This window comes from Chenopodium album, chromosome 11 (assembly GCF_948465745.1).
Source record: "Chenopodium album chromosome 11, dcCheAlbu1.1, whole genome shotgun sequence".
Lineage (NCBI taxonomy): Eukaryota > Viridiplantae > Streptophyta > Magnoliopsida > Caryophyllales > Amaranthaceae > Chenopodium > Chenopodium album.
This window is the reverse complement of record NC_137844.1, coordinates 28,910,419-28,919,945: the sequence shown is the minus strand read 5'-3', so window position 1 is coordinate 28,919,945 and position 9,527 is coordinate 28,910,419. Positions and strand designations below refer to the sequence as shown.

General features: G+C 36.4%; 1 long non-coding RNA gene across 1 annotated transcript; it reads left to right on the top strand.

The window, feature by feature from the left end:
* The first annotated feature begins 3,861 nt into the window (after positions 1–3,861).
* Positions 3,862–7,262, top strand: LOC145568777 (uncharacterized). The gene is made up of 3 exons (XR_014095947.1): positions 3,862–4,247; positions 5,274–5,412; positions 6,835–7,262. It is a non-coding gene; the product is annotated as an uncharacterized LOC145568777 (long non-coding RNA).
* Positions 7,263–9,527: the final 2,265 nt, after the last annotated feature.

The following is a 9,527-nucleotide window of genomic DNA, read 5'->3' as shown; positions in this document are numbered from 1 at the left end:
TAGCGCAATTAAAATTGAAGCTCCCACTAAATTCCGCATCCATCTTAATTAATCCAATTAATTAAGTCGGTAAACCCAAAATTTGCCAAAATTAAATTTTGCCAATGCCGCTCAAAACTCGAGGCCTAGCCTTAAAATTTAATTAAAATAATGAAAACCAAAATAATTAATTAAAATAATTAAAACGGAAAAAGAACACAAAAAATGCGTAGTCCAAAATGTCTAAGTGCCTAGCACCAAGACTTGGAGTGCTCATTGCACCACATTGCTTCGCAAGCAATGTCTATGCACACTAACCTCTAACAAGCACCAACATGCATACATACATATATAGCATGCCATGCACCACAAGGCTCGAGCACGCGCAAGCAAGCTACAGATAGCCGAGCCTATGCACAGGCTGCACCTCCTCAAGGCAGCCCCTTGGCAGCCACATGCGGGCTGCTATGCAGCCCCGCTCGCCAAGGGATGCTTTGCCCTCGATTTTCGTGCAATATCCTCGGGTTTTTAACCCAAATTTTTCGTGACTAAATGATTAACTCCAAATTAATTTTAGAATTAATAAAATGAGCTAAAAATAAAAAAATTATTACTAGTCCAACTTAAATAAAAATTTATCAAGGTGCACATAAACAAAATTATTTCCTAGAACCATTGTTTAATAAAAATTGGTTTAATTTGGTGCAACAAAATGAACAAGGGTAATAACTCACTATTAATTTAAATTAATCATGAGATTTTGACAAAATAAAGGGGAGTTGGAATTATGAACACAAATATTCAAATAAAGATACCAACTTTAACTTGTGAATCCATGAAAAAATTATATCTTCCAATATGAAGATAAATGAAATTTCTATCACAAGATTCAAACTTTATGATTCCAATCAACTTAATACATGATTAAATCAAAAGTTCATCCAAAAATTCATGGAATTAAGTAACTCAAAGTTTCAACCACTTAAAACAATTAAAGATTGAATCTTTTGTACTTAGAAGCCTCAAACAACAAATTTTTCACACTTAATGCAATGGATTTACAATTATGTCAAAAAAAAAGAACCAATGTTTCAAGCACTAATTACTACAAAGTAACCATGCTTAAAGAGGTTTAAAATTACAGAAAAATTAAGGAAAGAACCAAATACATGACCACCATAAATATGCCATTAAGATTCAAGGTTAGAAAGACTTAAAATTTTTCGTCAAAATGAAAAATCCCTCGAAAAGGCATTTCTTGTCGGAATTTGGCAAAAAACACAGTTCTAAAAGGGTAGAATCATTTCAAGAACACCTTTTCCACCCAAAATTCACTATTTTTGGGCGAAAATCTGGGTTCAGGGTTGAAGACTGCTCTAATACGGGATTAAAAATAATAAAACCGAGCTACTAATCTAATTAGCAACATAAAACCAGAAAAATTAAGCCATAAAAACACCTTAAAAATTATGATTATAAAATAAATGAGCAAGGCTCCGATATCGCTGTTGGGTTTCGATGTGTCCAACTCACCGTGGAAGAAAACCCGAGCCAAGACCACACTCATAATTAATATAATCACAAGACATAATTAACTTAAACAACAAGAATTAAGGAATGATTAATACCTTTGACGCGTGCTTCGCTCACTACAAGAGCTCTTACTTCTGAAAGCTTTTAGTTTCGCTCGCACGAAGACCTTCAACGGAAGTCCACCCACAACATGACCCCGACAAAGGTCCAATGCTTAGAGGTTAGCTAAGCCCGACCTATACTCAAGTAATTATATGTGTTTAAAGGTTTTCTCAATGGAGATGCCTTTTCTAACATGCACCTTACTCAAGTGAACAATCCCAAGGTATGCCTTGACTATTTATAAGGAGTGCTTCCTTGTGAATTTAACTCATCTTTTAATGTGGGACTTTTTCACAAAAAAGATCCCACATAGAAAGAATGTTGAATTCAATCCTTAGTTAAATAAACCAAGGAATAACAAAGTAACAAGTGTCACATGGTTAGGTGAATTCCACCTTGGCGCACCACCACGTGGCATGCCACCACCATGGTGGCTGCCACGTGGCGTGCTGCCACTTGGTGGTTGCCACGTGTGCTACCACATGGCGCTGCCATGTGGCACACTTCTATTTAGCGCGCTTCCCTAGCCTTTCGTGCAGCTAGGGTTTTTACTTGTTACTTGAAGCATTTTCCCGTCTCGCCAATTCCTAAAATTTGGCTTGACTTTTAAGATTCGGTTCCGACGCTCTAAGCTCGAAATCTGACATCATTGTTCACGATACTCGAGTGACTTATTAATTCCTTTCGGATTAATTCGTCGCGTCGGTCTGTTTGTTGCTTGGGTGTGACCCGAAAGGTTCAGTCAAGATTAAACTGTAATATTAATTATACATTAATATTACTGATCGGAAGCGGCCTCCACCTAGGCATTCCGATCACTTGACCTCACTGAATAATTAGCTTTCTAATAATTCTGAATCCTCTATTAGAATAATACACTTGTTCGATGGACACCATTCCTATCACAATCTTAGAAAAAGCCATCGAAGACCGCTACATCATGAGTGATCTTCTCAAATCAGGGAGACAACCTCCATAATCATAGCCAACGTCGTCGAAGACCGCCTCATCACGAATCACTCTTCTCAAATCTGGGTGACAACCTCCACAATTATAACGAACGTCGTCGAAGACCGCCCATCTCGTGCCATCTTCTCAAATCAAGTGACAACCCCTACAATCTTAGCGAAAGCTATCGAAGATCGCCCATCTCGTGCTATATTCTCGAATTAAATGATAACCTCCCCAATCTTAGCGAAAGTCGTCGAAAATCGCCCATCTCGTGCTATCTACTTGAATCAAGTGAGAACCCCCACAATCTTAGGAAAAGCCATCAAAAATCGCCTATCTCGTGCCATCTTCTCAAATCAAATGATAACCTCCCCAATCATAGCGAAAGCTATCGAAGACTGCTTTGTCTCGAACCGTTCCTCTCAAATCAAATGATAACCTCACCAATAATAGGGAAAGCTATCGAAGACTGCTTCATTACAAATCGTCCTTCTCAAATCAAATGACAGACTCCTTAATCTAGAGTACCCTGTCTTCAAATTTTATTGTCTTTACTCCAAGAAGTAATAGACCTTCCAGCTTTGGAAAATTCATCTTCATAACCATATCTAGGATTGTTAGAGTATTTAAATTGATTTCCATAGAAATCTCCCAATCTTAAGTATCAATCAACATGCTCAATCAGTACTCAAATGTGCTCAATTATGATCGTCATCAGGCCGATCATTAATTAAATGTGATCGTAATCGGGCTAATCCCTTATAAAATGTGTTCACTCCATTTGTAATCAAAATGTGATCATCATTAGGCCGATCATCAATCAAAATTGTAATCGGGCTAATTACTAAATAAATATGTGTCAATTACTCAAAAGAATTAAATGGTCATCAAGAGGCTCAAATGTATTATTCATGGACCAACCAACCAAGTTGTGGGACCCTCAAAGGCTGACGCAGGCAAAATCAGAGCCATCGCGCAATGGCAGGTCTATCGCGCTGCATCACAGTGTATCGCGCCGTGTCAGGGCGCATCGTGCTCACTAGTGGAAAAAATGTCATTTGTAACACCCTATTTGTAATGGCCAGTAATTTGCCAGTTACAATAAACCTATTCGTAACTAGCAAAATAATGATCCGTTTACATTAAAGTAGCATAGTGGTACGAAAAATATTATTCGTAACGGGCAAAATGATGCCCGTTACAAAAATTGCATTAGTTGTAACGGCCGGCAACATTTTTCCCGATATAAATAATTTGTTGTTTATAACTGACACCAACTGCCCGATACAAATAATACGTAAGGTGGATGTTAGAAAACCCTAAAAGTCTATCCTCCTTATTCATCACTTCCTCCGGCCGTCTCTCACACACACTCTCTCTCTTTCTCTCTCCTCGGAGATCTTTTCATGGCGATGTTTTCTCACTTCCTTCGCTCTAGCATCTGTCCTTACCTCCATTTTCTCTCTCCTCCCTCCATTGTTGAACCTCCATTCATTTTCGGCACCCTAAACCCTAAAACTCCTGCTTCATGTTTTCGATTTTGATGAAGAAGTTGATGGAAGACGAAGGCGACATGGAAATCTCTCTCGAAAAACTCCCTATCAAACGCCTCAAAGTAATCGAAGAATCAGGCGCCAAACGCTTCTCAAGAGCACTCCATTATCATTGATCTAATTAACAGTGTAAGCTCCTTGTACTACGAATTACACTGATTTTATTATTTATTTACTTATTAGCTGAATAATTTCTTATTCTGAGCTTAATTTGTGGTTTATTTTTGCTAGGTATTTGGTGTATTTTTTGGTAGATTTTTTCTTTTGATTAAAAGTTTATTAGTTTTTGGTGTATTTTGCTAGATCTGGAATAATTTAATTCGAATTGGTTGAATTATTAGGTTTCATATATGAAATTTTAATTTGATTCAGCTTTGGATGATTGTTGGTATTTTATTGTGTTGATTTCATTTTTTTTTTGGTTCAAATTTATAGTCCTTAACAATCTTTGAAAAGGATGGCACAAGCCTAGAATGAATTGCCTAATGGAGATGTGAAGGTCAAGGGTGAGCTATAGGTTCTAATATCTGAGAAAAATCAGGTTTTTTGACTGTTCTTACTATACGTGTAGCTTCAATGTGTGTCTATGAGTATTATATTCGCTAAAATGTTAGCATAGGTGGCCATTTATACGATTGAGGTTTTTGTAACCTAATAGTCTCAAGACTCTCAACTTCTCTGGTATTTAACATGTGAATATGTGATTACCTGTATGTTGTATCTTTTGGTGTCAAATTGTCAATAATGTTATCTAATCTTCAAATATGCTCTTCTATGCATAATTAGCTTATATACTTGTTTGGACTTGTTAATGTAATTATGAATGCCATATGTAAGCCTGAAACAAGATGAAGAATTATTAGTGCACTTGGTTACTTTCATGATTTATACACAAGATGAGATGGTCTTGTGAGAGCTTTTGATTTTTGATGTCTTGTTGGTTTGCTGATGTTGTTACTGTTGTTGTCGTTCTAAGTTGTAACAAGCTTTAGGTCTGTTGATACTTATAAATATACTGCAGCTGCTCTGTAATAATAAGATAAGCATGTGATGTCTGGCAGGTTAGAATACCTTGTGTTAAAAAATGTTGTTAATCTGTTATGATATAGTCACATGTGCTCACTCATTATTGTATATATCGATGTTCTTCCACAGGAGTGCTTTTCTTTTGTATGCCACCATAAGCTGAATCAAATTTCTTGTTCTTTCAAAAATGGAGGAAACTGAGGCTTCAACTGTTCCTGATGGGGAGTTGATTGGAATTAAGTTCGGCCTTGCAAGCGATCATGAAATTGTGAGTAGGCAGTTCAATTTTTTTGTCATATGCTTTATGTGTGTCATGATATTACAATGCTGCTAGTTAGTGTGGTCGATTTTCATACTTCATAATTTTTTTTTTCAATTAATCTTGTGTTGATTTTCATTGCTCCTTGGTGGTTTTATAAAGTACTATCGTTGCTCTGTATTAGCTTCTTAGTTTGGGCATATCTTGCTGTCTAGCTTGATTTAGGTTGTGATTTGTAAAATAGAAATATTTTTTTGTTTCCTGGTGAAATCAAGCCTCTTCAAAAGCAAAGGTATACCCTACTGCTGAAAAATAATCGGTGGGAGTCCTTTCTTTTAAAGCGTAAAGAGTGTAATATAGTTTAGTTGATTGGCATGGAATTGTACATATATCCGCTTATTATTTTATTTGTATATGGTGGTTGTGCAAGAGATGGACAACTATAGTTTCTTGTTTTTCTGGTTATAATCTGCTACAAATCAATTTTTTTGTTTTTTCTTGAGTACTAATGGACTAATGGTACAATTATATTAAATTATGTAGTATGGATCCAATCATATATATATATGTCTTATGTTAAATAAAGATACTTGTGTAGGTTATTGAAATTAAATTAAGCTTAATTTCAAGGTAAAGACTAAGAGGTGCTTGATATTTTATTGAGTTATTCCAATGGGGAGAGGGGTCAATGTCTGGGGTCACCTAGTAGATATTTAATAATGCGAAATTTTTCACTAACCGACTAATCGTATGCTTTTCTCTCCCTTCCCACCACTGTTGAATATTTTAGAGACTAGTACTCCCTCTGTCCTCTTATAAAATCTTTTTGTTAGCTTTGGTTAACCAATGTCTAATATCTTGCTTTAAATTTGAAAGTTGATACTTTGTGATAGGACATAAATTTGTTCATTGTATCAGGTTCATTTCTCAAAATGGACTCAATGCTGTTAGAAAACTTGTAGAATGGTGGATAGCTAGTGACCCAACACCTCCTAAGCCTTTCGTGGGAGGATCGTTACAGTCTTTAACCTAGAAAATTTTAGGGTGAAAAGAAGTCATTAGTTGCAACCTATTAGTTTATATCTGTCTGTCTTTGGCCTGGAACCCAAAGTCCTGTTGTCCATTTTTCCTTGTGCTGAGTTGCTTCTCAGTTCCCACACGAGCATCTTAAGTTACATTTAGCTATGTTTTGGTTTATCTTATTGAACAAAAGACTTCTTTACTGGACTGAGCAATATGATCATTATTTAGTCTAGGCTGGAATGTATTATCGTTTCAATGATTGATGACCAATTATCAAATCATCAAATAAGCTGTAAATTCTTTTCGTTAACGTGTTTTTGCTGCAACTTATATGAATGTGAATGGATAATAACATGAAATTATCTTTTCTTATCATAGTGTTCTTTAACACTAGCTTATATGCTGCAGAACCTCTTGGAGATTTTGGTAATAATTTCCATAATGCGATGAAGTTTATCGGGAAGAAAGCCTAAGTAATGACCTGAGGCAGATATGAATGTGATTGTCTTAACTTAGACGACTTGCTGTTGCTGCTCTTGGTTGCTGCTCCTTGGTTACACTGATACTGCTGCTTTAGGATGCTGCTGTTGTGGTTGACTGGATGTCACTTCCTCCAAACTTTGTTGTTGCTGCTATTACTATGCTCTAGGGTTGCTGTTTTTTCGTATTCCATTTTGTTCTCGAATGTCAAAGTGTATCGCGCCATGTCAGGGCGCATCGTGCCGCTTTGTTGTTTATGTCGCACTGCACTTGTATCCAAGTCAGAGCTTTTTAAACTTTTTCTGCTCGTTTATATTTGTTGTTTATGTCTTTTCGTTCACTTGCGCTCAATGAAATTGCCTCTAATCCTTCGTAAAAATTACTCGTCTGCTAAGGACTTAGTGTATCTGCATCTATATTCTTGGACTATAGGACTTTGCTCGTATTTGTAATTATCTTGAGGTTGACCCAAGACTTGGTGTTACTTAACTTATTGTGTTACCTAACGAACTCGATCATTTTTGTGGAGGGTACCAACTTTCTCCAAAAAAAGAAAGACGTAAAATGAAGAAGTAAAGTGTTGGTGAAAAGTGAAAATTTCGACCTTCCTCAAAAAGGAAAAGATTAAAAGAATGAATCAAGTGATGGCGCATGTTGAATGAGCTTAATCAAGTGTATGCATTGGCGTTGTAATCCCATGGTGCAAGGATTGTTGCATTATAGACTATCTCAGTTGATGACTTAATAATGAAAGTATTTGGGTAACTTAGGCGCGGAGGATAAGTACTTCATACTTTGTGATGAAATGATGATTTGATTAATGAATGACTCTAAGAGGACAAAGCATGCTTCAAAGTTGTATCAAGATTTCATGACAAAAGGTTCCTAAGGGAAGGATTATTTAGCTATGTATCTGTGACGTGTGTGAAAGTGACACTAAGGTTAGGCCGCAATGGTTAAAGTTGTGGAAAATATTTTGAGAAGAGTCAAATGATGGTGACTCTTAGGCTGGGTAGGCTAATGATTTAGGGATCAAGCCCTCAAGTCTAGCTCTAAATGGATAGGGATGAGCATTGGAGATCCTTTGATATGATCATAATGAATGTATTTTTTATTACGGTCGCACCCCAATGTGAGGTTGTTTACGTATCCGTTAGGAATCAGGCCGAGCGTAGCTCTAGCCGAATCTCGCATAAGTGTGTGTATACCTCAAAGAGGTCTTTCAAGGGTTGTAACGGGGTTAGGCTAAAGGTTGAAGAAGAAAGGATAAAAGCTCAAGACCTAAAATAAGCTCCCAAGGTATGCAACCTTACGTTTGAATCTTGGTATTTTGCATGCTTGAGGTTTCTCACCTTTGTACTCTCTCTCTTTTTTTACTTTATTTTTCTTTTCATATTCAAATCCTTTTTTTGTAAGTCTGGGCAATCCCGATCATGAGGTCTATCATTCACTTGGCATTCATGTTTCTCAGGCATGGTACCTAGCACTCGATAAAAGATGCAATCTAAGTCGTGTTCATATCAAAGACATTGGAACACTTGCCCTTTTGCACACATTTTTTTTATTTGCTTTTTGAAATTTTTTTACTTTGGTAAAAATCACTCAAGTATTTGTATTGGGAAATTTTATAAGTTGCACACCATCCTATCCCAAGGTTAGGTAGATATAGGTTGAAAAGATGGTCTTTCGTTAGACGAGGCTCAAAGTGGTTTATCAAGAAAGGGATTGTAATTCAAAGGGTGAAGGTGATATTATATGACTTCAAGGGGTGCCTCAAATCATTGGTATACCTTGTGCTTAGTCTGACAATTTTTATTTTAATTTTATTTTTTAATGCAATGCAATGATCATATGCAAGGAATAAAATGCTTATTTTATTAAAATGAAAAGGGGTAAAATTCAAACTCTAAGAATTAAATCTAATTAAAAGATAGAGGGTACCTATGCTAGACTTATTGGGGAAGGGGAAATCAAAAAAAGAAAAGAAATTATGAAATCTTGTCATCAAAAAGCCCGCCTCGTGCTTTGTGCTTTTCATCACTCAATCTTCTTGCCAGTTGGAGGAATGGGAAGCTTTTTATCATTGATAAAATATTGGATGGCCTGTTTTAGCTTCCAACAACTCTCGGTAGTATGACCCCTACCTTGATGGTACTTGCAGTGTGCATTTGGATTCCAACTAGGCAACCTCTTCTCAATTGCGGGATCTTGAATAGGTCCAATGGGAGCGATAAGTCCCTTAGTATGAAGGCAATCGAAGGAAGTATCGTAGCTCATCCCTATAGGGGTGAACTCTTTCCTTAGTTGATTTTTAGGTCCTTGATTATCCATGGCTAAGACATCAATAAGGTCAAAGGTAATAACATTGTTACTAGAGTAGGTGTTTTCAGAAGAAGAAGGATTGTCGTTCTTCTTTCCTTTCCAGCCACTGATGTTACTATTGTTAGCAGCTTTCTGTTTCACAAGGTCATCTTCAATGTTAATACCTATGTTGTAAACAACTTTGAAAGTATTCAGATTGCATTGATATTTCTAGTGCTTTTGATATTTGTCTTGGAGATTCTTAATGAACATCCTTACAGATTCTTTATCATTTGGAACTTCAATCATCCTAGCGGAAG